General features: G+C 33.6%; 1 protein-coding gene across 1 annotated transcript in view; it reads right to left on the bottom strand.

The window, feature by feature from the left end:
* The window catches only part of LOC106666573, a 72,432-nt gene extending 62,089 nt beyond the window's left edge, over nucleotides 1–10,343 (bottom strand). The window contains exon 1 of the mRNA XM_014393860.2: nucleotides 10,302–10,343. The gene's annotated coding sequence lies outside the window, so the exon portion shown is untranslated. The remainder of the gene's footprint in view (nucleotides 1–10,301) is intronic.
* Between the last annotated feature and the right edge of the window lie 10,365 nt (nucleotides 10,344–20,708).

Below are 20,708 nucleotides of genomic sequence, written 5' to 3'. Positions count from 1 at the left end.
ATATTCAACTTATTCAACTTACAACTTACCTCAGAAGAACAGTCAGGAGGAGGGCACGAGCCTGCCTTGTCATCTTTCAAAATTTTAACACGAACTTCTAAATCTTTCTCTTTCTAAGATTCTTGTAAAATAAATAAATTATGGTTTTCGTTTTTTTTAATGAAGTGTCTACTTCTGGATCCTGATCCATCGATCAAATTTTTGTGCAGTAAAAATTACAAAATGTGCATAGCACCCCTAAAACATGGAATAATCTTCTTTTTTCTTATTTAATTACGGTATTGATAGAATGAAAACCTATTTAATCTTGTTTGAATCAGTGCATTTAGATAATAAAAACTTTATTTTAAAGTAAAAAATCAAGATCATAAAAATTTACTGTCTTGTACATCTCAGAAAATCTTTCGAAAAAATTGTGCCGTCTGTCACTTAAGATGTTTTTTAACAGTGAAAACAAGCGTTCCACATCTACCAAAGTAACCGGGCAAGTTTTGAGCCAGACGATTATAGAAGATTCCTGCTGAATGTCTTTTAATCTTCATATGAATCTTCAATCTCTTTCCCGTTATTACATTGTCATTAAATTGTTTTAAGCGAATCTAGTCAACGTTGTTGTCAGTCACAGAGAGAAGAAATTTCGATTTAAAGTCCTTCCCTTGTCCTCCTAAACATTTTCTTGCGCTCTCTCTAACAGTTTCAGTAATTTCAATCTTTTCATCAAAGGTAAGATTTCTGGATTCTAACCTTGTGAGAACATTTGACAATTTGATAGATGTGATTTAATAAAAGTTACATCTGCTGTAATTTTGGAAAATTAAGAATGTTTTTTGCTTTTGTGATCGATTGAGTATAATTTTCTTCTAATTCATTCATAAATTTAATTAATTTAATTTTTTTAAAGGTTTCTGCTTAAAAAGGAGTGTTGCGTTTAACCACGTTTTCCTACGCGTTAAAAAAGATTGATGATGGAAAAGATTCGTGAATTGGAAATGTTGAATTGATCGCCACTGGTCACTTCACTGGGTCAGACTATTTCTAGTTAATGTTTCACCGAAACGCGTTTCCACTTCACATCATCTTCAGTGAGGAACTCGTGCATTTAAGCTCTTGCCTTAAAATATGGCCTTGAAGGATTTCAAAAGTGATGTAAGTAATGTAATAAAATGTGAATTCGTGAAATGTAGAGCACGTAGGTTCTAAAAAATGAATGCCCGGTAACAAGATGGCAGTTTTCGCAGTTCTTGTGATGAAGATACTTCCGTCGCTTTTGCAACTGTCTTGTTTATCTTAAAACTTTATTTTTCACTTGTTTCAAATATATAATTTCAATTTATTCCATCGCTGATAATTCAAGCAAACTGGGTTTTTAGATTAATCATTTCAAAAGGAAAAACAATCAACGAATGGCGTGTTCCCTATTTTCGAATTAGACATCGACGGTGGTGCGGTTAACCGAAAGGATCTTCGTAGCAACCTCGGATAGGGTTTTTTAAATTAAGCAGATTGGCTTTAGTGAATCGATGTGAAAGTTAGAGCAGATTAATACCTACGGTCACCCGGCATGCGGTGTCCCGTAAGGAAAAGTCTCAAGATCTCTAATTCAATTCATTAAGAGGAAATTAGATGGAAAGGCGAATGGGATCTCTCGTCTTCTTCCGATACCAAGTCTAATTGTCGTGTCGACTCGTATTGAAACTTTTTTAAACTCTCATGCATAATCAGACAAGATAACTAAGCCAAATTAGACTGGATTTGAGGATTTATGGTGGTTGGGAGGGTACTCGCGGTAGCAGAAGCGGATTATATTTTGGACAGAATATGTAGGACTGTATGGGTAGTTTTGCTGAAAAGATTAAAAAGGAGCATCAAGGATTTTTCAGATAATGTATTGGGCAGTTTGTATGCGAGAGACACTGGAATGTTTGGCTGAACCCCACCCTTCCAGTCGGTAAGTAATTTAAACCTTTCCCAGCCAAATACTTATTTTAAATTCAATACTTTATAAATAAATGATCTAAATAAAATTGTATTTGCCGTTCTCTCACTTAAAAAAAATTCCTGGTTCGGCGTATGTGAAAGGCTTTGTCCAAGCCGCTTGATTAAGTTTGTATCACTACACACATTTACGCTTATAAATACATTCTCACGAAACAGTTATCACTAATACATTTATCACTAAACATTTTGTACTATAACAATGTACTGTAAAACTAAACAATAATAAGATTAACTACAAATAACAGTCTAAGATTGGCTGCTGTACTCGAGTACGTACGATTTTCTTATCGGGTGGCAATCTACGTGCCCTCTTTAGGGAGTAGAGGAATGACACAATTCAATTCAATGACACACATTGACGAACATGTCTCTATATGCAGGACATACTTTACATACATAGTTTTGGGCCAAAGCCCGCGTAGTGTGCCAAACCGCGTATGGCCGATTCTAAGTCGAGTTAGGATTTTCGTTCCTCTGCGATTTAGATTCTCTGGGGGCCATCTACTTCAAAGTTATTATCAGTAGATTTGCTTTTGTTTTTTACGTAAAATAAGAAAATAACAAGCAGGATCGTATTAAAAAGTTACAAAATTCAAAAGCCTTTTCGAGTAAAGTAGGCCGAACAACTTATTTTTGTAATTGGGAGTCGTTTTAAGCACCCTTAACGCCCTTAATTACGAATTTTCAAAGTAAGAAAAAATACACATTTTTAAAATTTATGTTTTTCAATTTTTGGGGTAACCAGGTTATCTAGACTAGCTGTCAAACACAATTTTGGAGTAGTGACCAAATAAATAAAGCAGGTCAAAATATTTTTCCAAGGTAAAACGAAGCAAGAAAGAAAATTGATATTCTATAATAATAATATTGTGTATGATAATATTATGATATGAGGTTTAGGACCCTAAAATCTCATATAATGGCATTAACTTGGTCTCCGTTAAAACACTTGGGGAGGTATTTTATTTCATCCTTATTCTTCTCACTTATAATGGCATAAAACCACAAGGTTTTTGATTCAGGCTCAACAAAGAAAATTTCAGTTTCCCAATGAGTTCGTAGTCTGATTGACCAAATAACTTCTTTCAATTAATTAATCTTTATGTAAGCTATTGGTTGAGATAAAAAAGTCAGTGTCACGAGCGGGATTCGAACCCACGACCTTCAGCTAAATACGCCGCTGCTCTACCACTTGAGCTATCGTGACTTCGATCCACTCGGACACCAACCTCCCATCTCAACCCACCTTTCGAATTTTCCCTCCTTTTTGCCATTTTTGAAATGTCGTGTGAAATTTCAAATTTCATTTGTAGCCGAAAATCGAATAGATTACACGATGTGATATGATGGTAACGTAGGTTTAGAAGCACTGAGCTTATCAATGTTTTTATAAAGAGAATTATGGCTTGGGTGATTATTTAACATAGTGGAGAGGATCGAAGTCACGATAGCTCAAGCGGTTAAAGCAGGGGCGTATTTAGCGTATTTAGGTCGTTGGTTCGATCCCGCTCGTGACACTGACTTTTTTATCTCAATCAATACCTTACATGAAGGTTATAATAATGTTGAATTTAGATCAATTCTATGATAGTTAAGAATTTCTAACTCTGATCAATCGGAAAAAGAAAATTGCTCCCTGACTATTTTTTATTGCACATAAAATTTCGTATTATGAGCATTAAACGGTACTTAAAAGGAATTCGAATTGGTTTTATCAAAAAACATTTTTACTCTACCAAGATCGTATTTTAGCTTTTGTAACTTTTATACATATGTAATTTCTTTTAATACGATCCTGATTATTATTTTATTGTCGTAGGTAAAAACAAAACAAACCGATTGATATGTATGTAATAACGCATATTACAAAAAATTGCTTTAAAAAAAATTCGGCTACCAGGGCCCGTTCGCAAGAACCCTGGGACACATACATGATATTTTTTCGGCCTAGTATCACCAAAACAAATTTACTGAAATATATTATACATAAATCGAGGCAGGTGTAACTGAAGGTGAACTAAAACGCGGCCACATGCCCACAAACAAAAAACTACGTATATACAGGGTGACAACTTATTCCCCTAGCTAGGTAACGTCTAGGTTACTACTTAACCTAAAAATCGAAATGTAAATAGAGTTTTTTTAATAATAAGAACAATTTTCATGCATGCCTGTCAATTTCTTAAAAAAGTTAAACAATGGAATATTTGTTTTTTAAATGGTAGCATGGCACCATGGCAATTTTCATTTGAAGATACATCAAGTCGATCCGATTTGAAAAATGGCGATGTACACACTGGATAAGTTAAATTTGGTTAAAAGGCTGAGAATATGAAATTAAACGATTTCGGAAACGATCCGGCCTTTGACGGTGGACTGGGACATTCTACCTTCATTCCGCTTTCTTTCTCCCTCGGACCTGTTGAAGCCATTGACACTTTTTCCTTTCCATCTTTCACGGATCATTATTGCGGTACGGAACGGATTGTGAGAACCCCCAAGGCTTCTAATTGACATTCAAAACGGAAAATTGGAGACCAGGAGTAATGGAGGCATACTTTTCACAGACAGACGTCCGAATTAATATCAGGCCCCATTTCAAGAGCGTACAGAGAGCCGGACCGGCCCGTTTTGTTCCAATATATTTGACAAAAGTACTTTTTACAAACGGAATATCCCGCCTTTTCATTCTTATACTTTGTTTACATTCTTCCACTATGAATAGACCAGTTACGGTTCTCATAACAGAACATATTAGATCCCCTATCCTCTCATCTTACTACCCTCCATTTCGCCTCATCTATGCATCGACATTTATTACTAGGTGTTCCGATTTTTTTAGGACTTAATTTTCCAATTTTTTTAGGTCAGTAATGGAATGGTACGTGTTCTTCTTTTAACACTAATAGAAAAAAAATCTTAGACACATGTTAGGGTCTATGGGTCTTAGGGTAGGTCTTCTTGCAACTAGGAAAGGAAAAGCCGCAAGGAAGATCCTACTACAAAGGAGCCACTGGCAAGGCTATGGAGTTGATTAACAACCTTAAGCTGGCCAATGAGCAAAATAGATCTACTCGGTCGAGGTGCAAATGGCCCTCTACCCCTAGACACATCTTGCTTTAAAGCACATAATCGTGTAATTTGACCGTTCAATGACATATATTCGGCTCGCGTACTAATCGGAGGAAAGACTTTCTCAAGAAAAGTATTTTTACTTAGGACGTTTAAAAACTCAAACATGTTCATATTTTCCTTTTACTACTAAACGCCTTGCTTATTCTTGATATTAGAAGGCGTAAAGATTCACTTTCTCAATTCACACCACGTCTTAGCTTAATGCTCTTCACGGTTTGGAGACGATGAAATAAAATTACTGCACTTAACTTCACTGTCTCGATGAACTATTAACCTGATCACTATCAAAAAGTTAAGACCTCATGGATATAACTATAAATATGACTGGCTTAAAATAATAGTTACAGAAAAACTGAAATTCAATAAGCCTGTTGTGATCGATGGAAAAAAATCATTCTCCAATGGATTTCTTATTTACAATTTTTCTACTTTTTCTTTTATCGTTTTCGCAAAACTAAAATATAAGTCTGTTGTGAAATGTAAAATGTTAGCGCTAAAATGTTTTAATTTCTTCTGAAAGACATGGGTAAACTATAATGTTATTTGTATGTTGTAACATGTCAAATGTCAATTGTTTATTTTTTATTTTATTTTCAAACATGTCAAATGTCTGAAGTACATTTTTTAATGTTTAATGTTCCAAGTGCACTGAAAGATAATTAAATTGTTGGACAAAAAAGCATCAAATCGTTGGCCAATTAAATTTTCCTGTTGTTTTTTTTATTTTTATTTATCAGACATCGCTATACTATATTGTTATAAGGCTGTTAGAACGTGTGAAATGTCAGAAGTGCATTTTTTAATGTTTAATGCCCTCCAGGTGCATTGAAATGTAATTAAGTTGTTCGCCAAAAAAAAATCAAATCGTTGGCCAATTAAATTTTCCTGTTTTGTTCTTTTTTATTTGTCAGACATCGCTGTACTATGTTGTTATAAGGCTGTTGGAACGTGTGAAATGTCAGAAGTACATTTTTTAATGTTTAAAGTTCCGGGTGCATTGAAACATAGTTAAGTTGTTCGACAAAAAAAACCATCAAATCGTTGGCCAATTAAATTTTCATGTTATGATTTTTTTTTTAATTTATCGGTCATCGCAATACTATATTGTTATAAGCCTGTTGGAACGTGTGAAATGTCAGAAGTACATTTTTTAATGTTTAAAGTTCCGGGTGCATTGAAACATAATTACGTCGTTCGACAAAAACTCATCAAATTGTTGGCCAATTAATTTTTTTTTTTTTTAATTTATCGGACTTCGCTAAATTATGTTGTTATAACGCTTAACAGTATTATATATACGTTACGCTTACAACGCCTTAATGTTCCAGGTGCATTAAAATATAATTAAGTTGTTGGACAAAAAACCTCAAGTCATTGGACAATTCATTTTTTGATATTGTTTCTTTTACCTAAATTAATTGAAAGATAAGTAGGTTGTTAAACAAAAAAAAATCATTGACCAATTAATTCTTTCCACTTATGGTTCTTCTATTTGACAGCAATTAAACGAAAATGTTATAAGACTGTTAAACACGTCAAATGTCTGAGGTTTTAATTTTTTATATTTTTAATGTTACAGGTTCATTGAAAGATAATGAAGTTTTTCGAATAACAAAACTTAATAGTTGACTTTTTTATTCTGGAAATTTTATTTTTAAGTCATGGCAAATCTAAAATCTAATAGGTCTGTTGTAAAGTGTAAAATGCTAGTGTTTTTATTATTTAACGGTCCATTGAGAGATAGTGAAGTTTTTCTTTTTTTTGTAAGACATAGCAACAATTAGCATGTAATGTTCTACTACAAATTTCGAAACACTAATGTTTTAATTTGTTATGTCTATGTCCATTGGTGGGAAAACAAAATATTATGACATCCTTTAATAGTTTTTATGATTACGATAAATTTCTGTGATTTTCATGGGACGGATAAAATTTTTAGAAAAAAGCAATTCAAAATTGTACGGGGTGGACAATGTAGAACATGGAATGATATAAAAAATTCCATTATGTTAATGAATTAGATACATAACTAAAACCAGAAATAAAGAACTGGTAAGTAATATTTTTCGCTTGTATTTTTGTAGTAAATTTTATGGTTATAACTAACAATCAATTCGTCCAAAGTAAAGAATATTGTTGAAATATCGACGTCCTTTTTATCTCTATGATTAAGGGTTAAGACTACATCGATTTTGATTTTTTTGCCGAATTCGCCCAAGTAGATAAAGATGGAAAAGAGTTGCGCCCAAATCCATCCCGAATCGTAATTTTAACCATTCAAATAAAATCTAGGAATTATGTGTGACTGGCAATGAAATGCGACTCACGTGACGTTATAAATTGTATAACAAATTTACAGCCCATTTTCCGTTCATCTGAGAAAACACTACCCTTACCCGTGGAATTTTGGTCGAAACTAGATTACGATTTGGTATGTTTTTCCAGCTGTTCTCGAATAAACAATTGTGGTACTGTATAAATTGCACCTTTTGATTCTTTGATTAATTTATAATTTGATATATTGGGTGCCAAGGGAAAGGAGTTTCGAGTAACTAAAAAAGCAGACACATTGGCCAGAGGAGGATCTGCTAGACCGTATGTAGGCCCTGAACTATATTTGGAATAACAAAAACAAATATAGAATTCTCCATCACAGAATGGAGAAAAAAGAGGATAAATTCTTGGTACATTGTAAACTTATGGTAAAACAACCCTCACCTCCAAATTCACTGCTGCAATTGGAGGGCCAAACTCAGAGGAGTGATAGGTCTTTAACCGGTCACTGGCATCTAAGAAAACATCTACATATTCAACGAAGATCCTATTTGCAATGAGGACGAAGAAACAGCCACCCATATCATCTTCGAATGCGAAGCAACATTTCAATGGAGACATAACCTAGCATACAAAAATACCTAAGCAATGAAATTGTAGCATCGACAATCAATGACCTATTACTTCTGAGAAGAAGGATTGAGTCGATCGCATTGAATTAGTGAACTAGGAAGGTACAATAAGCCAGAAGGCTGAAGTGCCTGGGTGCACAAGCCCCGTCTATCATAGCTTCCGTCTATCATCGTCATCATCAACATATACATATACAGTGATCATTTATTTATTTTATATTAATAAACTTCCTTTACTTAATAAACTTTAAAAGGCTGCTCTTTTGGGCCAGGTCACGATTTTTCTTATTTTTAATTATTTGAGTCTGTGGTGTTAGTCTTTATTCATACTCGTGAATGACACACGATTTGCTTTGTGTGAAGAGATCCGCGCAAAAGACCATCATCATGTCAAAAATATTCAGATTTATTGTCATTTTAAGTGAAAAAAATAAGGATGATATCAACAGAAACCTCTCTAACGTTTTATTTTACATCTCCGGGTATTTACGGAAGCAAGGTTTGTGCCATTACATCTAGTGTATACTAAACCCCTTATCTGTCAAGTTGTTTCAAAGTTATCACGATTTTCAAAAATGGAAAAATTTAGCAAAACAAAATATTTTTTGATTTCCAGGAAATGGATGGAAATGTATTCAGGGTTTTTGGGTGCAGAAAACGAATATCGAATTTGTTTCTTAGTAAAAACAAAAAAAATGACGTTCTACAATGTGATTCAACGTGACTTTGGCCTTCAAGCGAAGCCCTGATAAGACCTCAATAGAGGTTGAAAAGCTTGGCGTAAGTTACAAAAACTACTTCTTCTGATGACCGCATCCCTAATCTTCAACTTATCTGTTAGAAAAAATATATATTTGAACCTACTTTACTATGCCTCATACATCTTTAATTTGCTCGCCCTGATTACTGAATTATCTTGTGTGTGTATTTTTGTAAACCAGTTTAAATTATTTTTACAGCAAGAAACAAAGTTCTCTGTTTTTTCACCCCCAAAAAACAATGAAATAAAAACCTAAATACAGAAACTGATATTATAATTACTTTGAAATACATGCAAAACAAAGGCAGAAAATTTTTTTTAAATTTATTTCTCGGCTCCTGGGGCCTATTGGCAAGAAATCTGGAACACGTGTCTAATATTTTTCCACCTAATATCATCTAAAACGTTTCATTAAAATTGGTGACCGCAAGTCTGTAGCAAATAAACGTACGTTTTGCATAAATTTATATAGTATACAAATAAATTTATCTACTATTTTAATTATGTTTTAACATACAAATATGACAAATTAAACTGCCTGGGACAAATTACAAAGTTGCCCGGTGAGTTTAAAGAGTGCTTTCGACTTCAATGCAAATAATATTGAAATTTAGTAACGACACATTCTGAACAGTCCACGGTTGATTTATTTGTCATAAACAGCCCTGTTTTTCCAAAGATTCAGTATTCTAAGTAATTCATCACGATCATCTATGATTCATGATTGAGCTATTACCTCAATTTGTATAAGTAAATAATTAATTGACCTTGCAATTTTGTTGCAGATTCTACAAGCAGGTTGTTCGATTTGTTCATTTCCCGAATGTCTGGCCGCCCAGGTGATATTTTTACGACATATTCCGTTTGTCTTTCAAACAGTTGTAGTAAGTTAAATGGTCAAAGTGATTCCTATTATGAGAAGTGAACCAGTTGATCTCGACATCCCTTCCATTTCTTCCCAACTATAAAAGAAATAGCTTTTATATTTATTGATAACTAATTTTATTTGAATAAAAATGAAGTGTAAGCATCTGTCAAATCCAAATAATAATAATAACAATTCCCAACATTTTATGAAATATCAATCATAAAGAATAGAAATAAATGTATAAACACTTCGTTACCAAATCCAATTTTTATAAGCTTCTCACTCTTAACAAGTCAAGAACTACTTTTCCAAGCAGTGAAGAAACATATTAAATTAATAAAAATCCAATCCAAGTAAAAGAAGGGATGTTTTGTCAAGAAAAAATTCAGATTTTGAAAATATTAGATTACATTTTTGGTACGTATGTGTTCTATTCAGTTATATACACATTTGATACCATTTTATTTTATTTTTATGTTGTTTCTAGCGTTTTATTTTGTAAAAATTATTTAAAGACAAAAATCCCAATTTTTAAAGAAGATTTTGCCGAGCTTTATTTCAAAAATTAATTATTTCATCAAACCAGGTTAAATGTAATAATGTCATTATGGTAAAAAAAATAAATAAAGCTCACCTTGTCAGCTGAGTACGATGAGATCCTCTGCTGAAACCGTTGCCCTCGCGCATTTATTTGCAAGATGTGAAGAAAATTAAATTTGTCTATCCGTCAATAGTAGAAATTTATTTTATTTTATTTATTTATTTATTTATTTTTTTTTTTTTTAATGTGACGAAGACTTCTTAACGGAGGAGAAAACGGATCAGAGTTACATAAAAAAAAATTAGACCAAAAAATCAAAAATTGTCAAAGTTCCGAATTGGTTTTCTCTGTAGCCGTTGGAGTCGGTGCACGAGGTGCTGTGAGGCGGGTGTTTCAAATCCAGCGCATGCCACATGAGTTCGTGATCGCACTTGCAGATGTAAAACAGCGGTAAAACACTCGCGTACTCGGGATGTTCGTCTGCCTTTTTCAGAGAGAGAGCTGTGGCGTTGTGCTTTGAGATGACTACCAGAATGGTCTTCTTTCGTACCCCCACTTGGAGGAGCCGAGAAACGGAACTTGCTCTCAACCTGTTCTCTGCTTCTACAGAATTAATCACCGGCTCACCTCTCGATCTCTCTCCCAGTCCCTCTTCCTCCTTTTCTCCTCCTCTCTCTTTCTTTCTCCCTTTATCGCCCGACTTCGTTATACGACGGCCCTCTTTTCTAGGAGTCGCGGCTCCCGATCCTCACAACAAAAAGGACAACTTTTCGCCTTGTATCACGGTCGATCCGGTCTCCTTGAATATAGGACATAGGATGTCCAAGACGAGGTTTCGCCTGAATAAAAAGAACGCTTGCTTCTTTGGTGACCGTCTAGAAAAAAATTTATACATTTGACAGATCGGCCACAAGATTTTTCTAATTTCAAAAAACATCCTATAAAAAGTTTTTTTTTTCAAAAGACGTCCATTTTTCACTTTGTATAAATAAATCTGAATCGTTCGAAATGTTATGCGAACGAATGGACAAGAATATTTTTACTTTTTAGACGATATCAGTATCACCATCCCAACTCTCGTCGGTAGTACCAGGCCTTTCGAGCATAACTAATTAAATTTCAAAAATCACTTATAAACTATTCGATAAGCTGCTTTTTGCTTAATAAAAGATTTATATGGTACATTTGGATTTAAAAAATCGACTTCCTCCATGACACTGGAATTACATAGAGGACACAATTCATTTTACCGAGTGATAAAGGGTGCAAGTCACCCGTGATCTTGAAGAGCCAGTGTAGCTCAACCAGAGACAAACCATGCAAATTTTTCGTTTCTAAAGTCGGAAATTTCAGGATTTCAGAATTGTGTGTTAATTGCTTAAAAAAGGTAGAATTGATTCTCAAATCACAGAGTTGGATAGATTATTCCACAATTTAAACTACTGTGCGTCATTGATGATCTCAATGGCGAACATGTTTAGAAGGAAGTCCGGAAAGTTTTAAAATATAATTGAAGTTGCAGTTGCAATACAAATACAACAGGTCTACTTCGATCTCTAGGTACATGTTGTTGTATAAGATAAATATTTTTCTTTTAAAGAAGCTGAGTATTTTCCAGTTGCTCATAATGTTTATAACCCCAAACATGTGAGGCATAACAGAACGAACATAACTCGTTAAACAGTTTTAATTTTGCGGAAAGGAGAATGGTATTTTGGAAAAAGTCCAAATACTCTTTGGTTTTTTCGTTGTGGTCGTGACCAATAAATTTAGGACCGATTGCTCCAAACGTGAAAAGTTTTGGATATGAACTTGTTTGCAAACTGCCGATCATAGCAGATTTGGTCTGTCAGAATGAATGAAGGTACTTCGCTAAACTCCAAACTGTCAAATAAAAAAATAAAAGTACGTTATTGTCTGATTATTGGCGTTTAAATATGTTAAATAAAAGGAAAGGGCCTGGATTTATTCAATGTTATTTTATCTTATTATTTTCTAATCCTTAACATTCAATTCGTTTAATATTAACATTTTCTTTAAAAAGAAAGATTCCGTAAGAATTTTACCATAACAACAGAACAATTCTGTTAATTAAAAAATCAGGGCTAAGTCCAGTTTGATAGAAAATAAAAACACTCAGTTCCTTCGTCATGCTTTCGAGGGATATATAAACTTCATCAGGCGTTTGAAACAATTATTAATGATTCATAATGGAAACAAATCTGGAAAGGGTGTCGGTGACGATTCTTTACTGTGATGTAAGGTTGTGGGTTCGAATATCAGTGGCCCTTAATTCGCATCCAATATTCAACTACTTACAAATGGCTTATTTTTTTCAAAAACACCGAGACCCCAGGGGTTGATATGAAATCTTGATATGACCTACAAAAAAAGTGTTGTTTGTCGATGCTATTAGTAGAAAACTGACCAACTCGTTAAAAAAAATTAAATATTTTTAATGTGGCAAATCAGACCAAATAACGACAAAACCGAGGCAGCTTGCGAAAAGTTTTCTGGGTAAAGTTTTACTCTTGAAACACAAAAATTTTTTTAAAAATTAATATATGAATTGTATATAAAGGCGTTGATCACCTATGGTGCCCCAGCCTGAGGAAATATGTTTAAAACGAAATATCAACTGTTCAAGTGGTACAAAACGTTGCTCTTAGAATTATTGGTGTGTTTGAGTGAAGAAAAGAGGTCCTTTGCAACAATGTTCACATAGGAAAATCTTCACTTGAGGACTGCAGAATATACATCGAGGAATTCTAGTACAAGGAAATGACAAAATTACATGGAAGATGGCAATAGGTAGTAGAACAAAATGCCATCTAATAAACAATTCTTAACGCTAGTCTTGACGATTTTATGGTTTTTATGAGTTCAACATCTATACACCCAAACATGGATCTAAAAGTAAATTAAAAACAAAGGAAGAAGAAAAAAAAAGAAAGACAGAAAAAAGGAATCATAATCGTGATTCTTCAACAGACTCGAAAGGTAAAGTGCTTTATGATACGTTTTATTGTGAATTATGATGAACAGGGTTGACTTTAAATTACATCTATTATCGTTAATACGGTTTAAAAAAAAGTAATCGGTTATAAAACAATAAATAGCTGCATACTGTCAAAAAGTATGTCTTACATAATAAACTAAACGGACAAATCTGATGTTACATTCATCGAGAGGACATCGTAAAGGGCCCTGGCGAAATTTACTTTTCCTTTCGAAACTAACGTGTATATGGACGAATAACTCCTAGCGTTAAGTGCGGTGGAGGTATATGTCCGAATGGTGAAAGTTTGATAAGTATCGACGCACGACCTTCAACCTCAATCATACACAGTTCCGCAGAAACAGTAGAAACGAAAGAGAAAAAAGTCTGACGTGATACAACCGAATGCTAGATGGTTCAACTTGTCCTATAAAAAAATAAAAAATAATACACGATGTTTGCACGACAGCTGAAACGTGAGCCCCCACCCTGTTCGAGTGATTTAGTGGATTAACCGTATAGCTCCACTATTTTCAACCTTTGGACTCTTTAATATAGTTTCCTTAAAGGCCTAAACTACTCTCAATTCGCATAAATAAATTTTCAATATTATAACCCGGAATGTGCTAATAAAAAATTCACATACCGTGTACATAAGTGGATAATAGATTTTTATGTCAAATACGATAGACTTCATAAATTAAAGTAGAAACCACATGTCAAGCAGGTTTCACAAATCAAAGAATTCAATCAGAAATAAGAAGGAAAATCTAAGACATAAAAAAACAATCGAACAGCTTTCAGCTTTTTCACTTCAAATTAATCCCTTTTAACGTCAGATTAACTTTTTAAATTTCAAATTAACCCTTTTTCATATCCATTTAGCTTTTCATTCAAATTAACCGATTTTAATAGCAAATTAATTCATTCTTTACATGTTTACAAAAACTTAGGAGATGGGATGAAATATAAGCCCGAAAATAAATAAAAAGTTACTTTAAAGTTGAAAAAGGTTAAATTAAAGCATAAAAAAGGTTAATTTGAAGTTAAAAAAGGTTAATTTGACATTAAAGTAGGTTTAACTTTTTATTTTTAAAAAAGGTTCATTTGAAGTTAAAAAGGGTTAATTTGATATTAAAAAAAGGATTATTTTCATATTAAAAAAGGTTAATATAAAACTAAAAAAGGTTCATTTGAAGTTGAAAAGGGTTAATTTGACATTAAAGGAGGTTTAATTTTTTATTTAAAAAAAGGCTCATTTGAAGTTAAAAAGGGTTAATTTGACATTAAAAAAAAGTTTATTTTCATATTAAAAAAGGTTAATGTAAAGTTAAAAAAGGTTCATTTGAAGTTGAAAAGGGTATTAAAGAAAGTTTAATTTCATATTAAAAAAGGTTAATGGAAAGTTAAAAAAAGGTTCATTTGAAGTTGAAAATTGTTAATTTCATATTAAAAGGTTAACATAAACTATAGAAAAGTTAATTTGATCTTTAAAAAGTTTAGTTTGAAATTAAAAAAGATTAATTTAAAATTTAAAAGGTTAATTAGAAATGAAAAAGGGTCAATTTAAATTTAAAAAGAGTTAATTTGACGATAAAAGTTATAGTAAAGAATGACATGATTTTCGTAATTCTATGAAAATCTATGTTTCAATTATAAGTTACAACTCTCAACACGAATGCAAGAATGGCAAAATTACACAGAAGACAAACACTTTCAGCCCTGAAGATGATCTCAATAAAGATCGAAACGTTGGCACGATAAAGAAAATGTTTTTCTGAAACCTACATCACACCAAACCGCATCTCACGACAACTTATAACATTCAGAACATCACGCGGATACTGTGTATGTTTAATAATAAATCAGAATGTTAATCGTATAAATTATCAAAATGCAAACATCGTTACAAAGCACAATACTTAAACTGGCAAATACTTAATACTTAAAGTAACAAAGAGTTAATTGTGTTCTATGCGAAATCGTAAGCAGCATATCACAATTGTAGAATTGAGCTTGATCGCGTTCTCATTTAAATAATGACCGACGAATTGTTTCACAGGAGAAATCATTTTTAATCTTAATTCAGCTTTTATCTCCTTAATACAATCTGGAATAAAGGAATCGTTTAGCCCTGAAGTTTGAAAATACAAGTTGAAAGAAGGTCGGCTGATACTCGTCTCAGCAATCAAGAAACGTTAAGAAAACTATGTCTTGGGTGTCTAGGTCTTCAATAATAATTTTATTTATTAGTTATCTGATTAAAATTAAAAATACAACTATCATCCTTCAACGCTAAATCCATGTTTGTATTTAAAACGTCACTGTGTCTAGCCGGCGGGTATTTGCATACAACCTTGCTATATGCGTACAACCTTTTCACTGCGGCCAGTAAAGGTCAACGAAACTACAGCGGTAAAAAACATCTAATGATATTCGGATTTCTCTCTATGTTGGATGAAACGTCTCTGAAGAAAACCTGTTTTCGGAAAAGAAAAACATAAAAGCTATGTTGGCACCATTGGAAACATTATCTCAGTCATATGGAGGAACGGTTTATGAACATTAGAGCCGATTTAATCGATATTATCAAAATGTCAACAACGACCTTTTTATAAAAGGAGAAAAGTGGTCAGAAGTTTCGAAATAACAAGCAGTCGTGTTAAGAATGTTGGAAGGAGATAACCATGCCCTGTCAATCAGATAGACTAATTGTACTTTGCCATGCTTTTCAACTGGCCTATAAGAGCAATTCTCCTTTGTCAATATTAATAATTATTAATAATTATTAATATTTTACTTTCATCAAAGTTGACGCTTCAATTTTTTTTAAATAATTTTTGTTTCCGCATTTGGTCAGTTCAGAAAACCCCATAAGATGTAATTGCCTTATATACGTGTAGTAGCGTAGAGGATTTTATTGTAGGTCAATAATCTTATTAGGTGAACATATGGTATAGAGACATTCCTCTCTTTTTACCTACAAGATACGTAGAAAATTGCATGCACATTTCGAAGTAATTTTTCCTAGTCACTTCCTAGCAGCCATGATCAGGTTAATATTCAAACGGCCGAATGTTAAAAGCTTGTCCCGTTTAATTGCCTAGACACGAAAAACACAACGGTAATCACACTTAAATTACCATAATAAAAAAAAAAGAAATTAGGTCGCCAAAAGTAAGAGCTACAATTTTTATTCGGCCGTGATTAAATGTAACTGGGTGATCGTGGAAATAATTCCAGGTTCAGGAGTAGGCACTGTCTAGGAGAGCCGATATTTCTCGTGTAATTGTAATTGGGGTGTCAAACCAGTTTTTTTTCCAGCTTAACAGAACATGTTGTATAAGGCTTTATGTTATTATTAACTATATTAACGTAAAATTAACGTTTTCCCTGGATTCCTTTCTTTAAATTAGCTTTATTGATGTCACTTATAGTTAGAAATGTAGAATTTGACGTCTTACAAAAGTAGATCACACATGCATACTTTCTGTCTTTACATCTAGTTCTCTCACGTTCACATTCTTTCTGTCTGTCTCCTCTCTCTCTCTCCCGCCCTCTCTCTCTCTCNCTCTCTCTCTCTCTCTCTCTCTCTCTCTCTCTCTCTCTCTCTCTCTCTCTCTCTCTCTCTCGAGGTCGATGGCAATTCTTCCCTCCTACTCTCTCCTTTTCTTTTACTTACTACATTTTAGTGATTGCTCCAAAAGCCAATAGGGTGTTCTTATTTCAGGCAAAATCACTGCCATCTGACACCTATCATCGGGGAGTGTGCATAGGTTAGGTTAGGTGGTGTTAGGGTCATGCTTTAATGTTTTTTTTTTCTATGAAGCGAAGAATATGCGACTTTTTTATACCGTATGGTACCTCAGATTCTTTTGTTTTTACGATATCGGGTGTTCAATATATTATCCATAATGAAGGTGAAAACTTGCGCTTGTTATGATAAAATGCATCCTCGTGTTGAGGATAAAACAGCACATCATTGGGATTTACCGCAGATAAATCGTTTTTGAAAAATGCCGAGGGAAAGTGAACGCGTGTCAGAAATTATAAATCAGGCCGATTGATTCTCCACGGAAGTTCGATCGTGTGGATGCAATGGGAAAAGTACGGAATGCATTGCTGCGACGTCGTGGTCAGACCCGTTATCGCCGTGGAAAAAGGAATGATAAACGTGTAGCAAGTCTTGTCAAATGGAAGAAGTAGAGGACTTAGCTCGTCTTATAACGGCTTGCCTTTCCACGCAATGACCGTCCTCTCAAACTGGGCGACGCGTTGTTTACTGCCCGAAGCAATCAGATCGAGAGTTGTGTCTTTTCTGCATGAAGGTACTTCATCAGGATACAAATTGAAAATAAACTACCTTTCTCTACTAGCTCAACATAAGCGATTTTTTTTTAAATCTACATTTTCATGTGATATATTAACTCGTGAAAATATGGAAAAGTATATAGTGTTACATTGACCTCATTAAATAAGAAAATGTAGTTAGACAAAAGGTTGTTCCTCTTTTTTCTTAATCGGATGTAGTTTTTCTCTTTATTGTTATGTGTAGTTGTTCACTCCCGTCTTGTATTCTAACGCACCACACAATTTATTTAGTTTAAAATTAAATCCATTATCTTTCTATATTAGTTACAGGTAATTAGGAGCTATCGTAGACAAAATAAACAGTAAATAATGATTTGTTTACTTTTGTACTATTAATCCCATTTGCACAAAAAGTAGCATTATGCCCTTCCATTCTAAAGATAGCTTTCAGTTAACCTTTTTCCTTCGTTGATCTCATTTGATATTATTAGTTTTCTTAAACCTTTTAAATGGCTCCAGTCAGGCATTTGAGTGAGGATGGCAGTATCAGGGTCATAACATTATTAGAGGAAGGGACAGCCAGCGCAAAGTCGCCAGGAGTGTGAAGTAAATCACCCTACAATAGAAGGTCGACCTAGGTCTAAAGACAAGAGAGACGATAGGTTCATCCGACATCAGGATCAGTAAACCGCACCATTACGGGAAATGAGATAAGAAATCTTATAAAAGAAGTCAGCAATGTTTCGATTTCCACCACTAATTCCATGGTGGGTCATTAGTGTTCTGGGGCGGCATTTCCTTGGACGCCGTCACCAAATTGGTTGTTATGCGAGGAAGATTTCTAACTTCACAGAGGTACTTACAAGACACAATCGAAGAACATCTAGTGGCCATATGCTCCCCTCACCGGTGAGAAATTCTTGCAAATGCAGGATAATGCCAAGCCCCTTGGAGCACGTATTATGGATGACTCCTGAATGAGGTTGGAATTGAGTGCTTGGTGAGGCCAGCTCGAAGTCAGGATTTGAACCCAATCAAACACCAACTTAAGCGATGAGTAAGACTGCGAAACCGAGGTTCTAACACCCTAGAAGAATTGGCGGCTGTTCTTGATGAACGGGAAAGAAATTCCTCAGGCTTTATCAGAAATCTTTTCCAAGGAATGCAAAAGCGTTTATTTTTTTATTTATTTTTTGTTCTTTACTCAATAATTGTGTTTTAGAATTAGGTAATTAACATTTTAATTCTAAATTTCTTATTTTTAGTCAAACCTATTTTTGTGTGCTAAATATGAATAGACCTAAATATCTTAGTTATATTCTATATTTTTTACTCTTCTTTTCCGGTTGTTGACTTTGTATATTTGTTGGGTTTCTTTGCAGGAACTACACAACCAACAAACTCACTTTATTTTCATTGATATCGTTTTCGAGAGCATCAGCCCAAAGAAAATTAGTTTGACGGTTGTCTAGTTCCTTAAAAGAAACCCATAAAATACAATTACCTTAAGTTTAAGGGTGGTACGTTAATTTTGTTCAATAGTGTATTATATTTTTGTTATGCAAACGGATTTATAATCCCTACCATCATAGAATTCACGCTAATTGGTTTAAAAAACATTTAAATGAAAATACAAAATAAAACAAAACCTTTAATTTTTGGTTAATGAATAGAATTAATAGTAATTTAATAATAAATTTTAATAGAAATAATAGTAATTTTGTATACGCCAACATTTGTAAGACGTATTTTTTCTTTCGTCGATTTTGTTTGGGCGAGGTGTTTTGCAGTTGAGCATTTGCTTGTTCGATCCTGACGACATCATTAAGTAAGTTTTATACATTGAAAAACCATGAATTTGTTAAGATTTGACCCAATTTGTTGTCTGAATGCTATTAACAATAATCTATACTGTTCCAACAAGATTGCTGGAAAACGCCTTAAAAATGTTGGCGTATGCAAAATTTCAACACCTGCCAGTATTTCTGGCTTTTTGATTGATTTTCAGTCATATTTTTTTGTCTTACACCTTTACATTATTATTATATGTTGAAAGAAATGAAAACATATTCGCTGCTGTGAAATTAATTTAAATTACCAACATTGACATTATTCGGATTTACTCATATCCTGAATTTAACTAAAAAAATCTCTGTGAGCCAAGCACTTTAAAAATGCTAAATATGTCCTCATAAACAGTTCTACCTGTTTTAAATAGCAAAGTTCAAACAGTTTTACTTTTGCTTTTTTTTTAAATTACCTTTAACAGACTGATATTTCACATATGATTCACCCTATCAGAATCATGACAAGGTATTTATGCTGATAAGTGTTATTTATCATTCTACTTCAATTTTGTAATAAAATCGCTTTAGGGGTGTAACAGTAAATGTAATACACGTCTTACACGAACGATCGCAAAGTAAATTTCAGTGAAAGAGCAGTGAGCTTGCACTTATCCAATCAATAGCCTAAAGGCTTTTACTAAATAATAATTTACAAAATGCTCGTTTCTTTAATAATATCATCTAAAATCTGCGCTGAAGATCAATGTCAAGGAAAGTATCTCAGACTTATTTTGAAATTTGTTTTGTTTTTTCGAGTGATTCTTTTACTTTTAAACATTTGTTGAACGTTGTTGCCAACTAATTATCAACAATAAATAACAACAATTTTGTTTATTTAAACTTCGTTTATATTGCTCCACACTATATTATTTCAATTAAAACTGGCAAACAATTTTTTTCATAACTTAAAACATATACATCCGAACTTAGACAGCCGCTGTCCAGTTTTCGTTGTGAATGTTCAAATGTTGAGAAGTTGTTCGACTAAGCCAATAATGTAATTTGTGCGATATTTCACAATAAAGAAAAGCAGTACAAACAAGCAATATATTCTTTACAATCATGTTGTAAACGTAATTAATAAACCGTACAATAAGACCCTAAAGTCACACAGCCTCGGATTTGTCCCTCGAGATGAATGGTCGGGATGGGCGGTCGATTCGTTCGTCGCTTGAACGGCCATCTCAACTCTTTTATCCACCCAGAGGAGCCATACCTAATTAAATGTGGGACTACGGTAAAATGGGTGGCACAGTGTGGCCAAGGCTGTCACTTCCCTTTCTCAATCAAGGTCCTTCGGCATACTTCTTTGAGACCTCTCCAAACCCTTGGATGTAAGAGGGG

Source organism: Cimex lectularius, unplaced genomic scaffold (assembly GCF_000648675.2).
Source record: "Cimex lectularius strain Harlan isolate CLEC.00 unplaced genomic scaffold, Clec_2.1 scaffold173, whole genome shotgun sequence".
Taxonomy (NCBI): domain Eukaryota; kingdom Metazoa; phylum Arthropoda; class Insecta; order Hemiptera; family Cimicidae; genus Cimex; species Cimex lectularius.
This window is presented reverse-complemented; position numbering and strand designations above follow the sequence as displayed.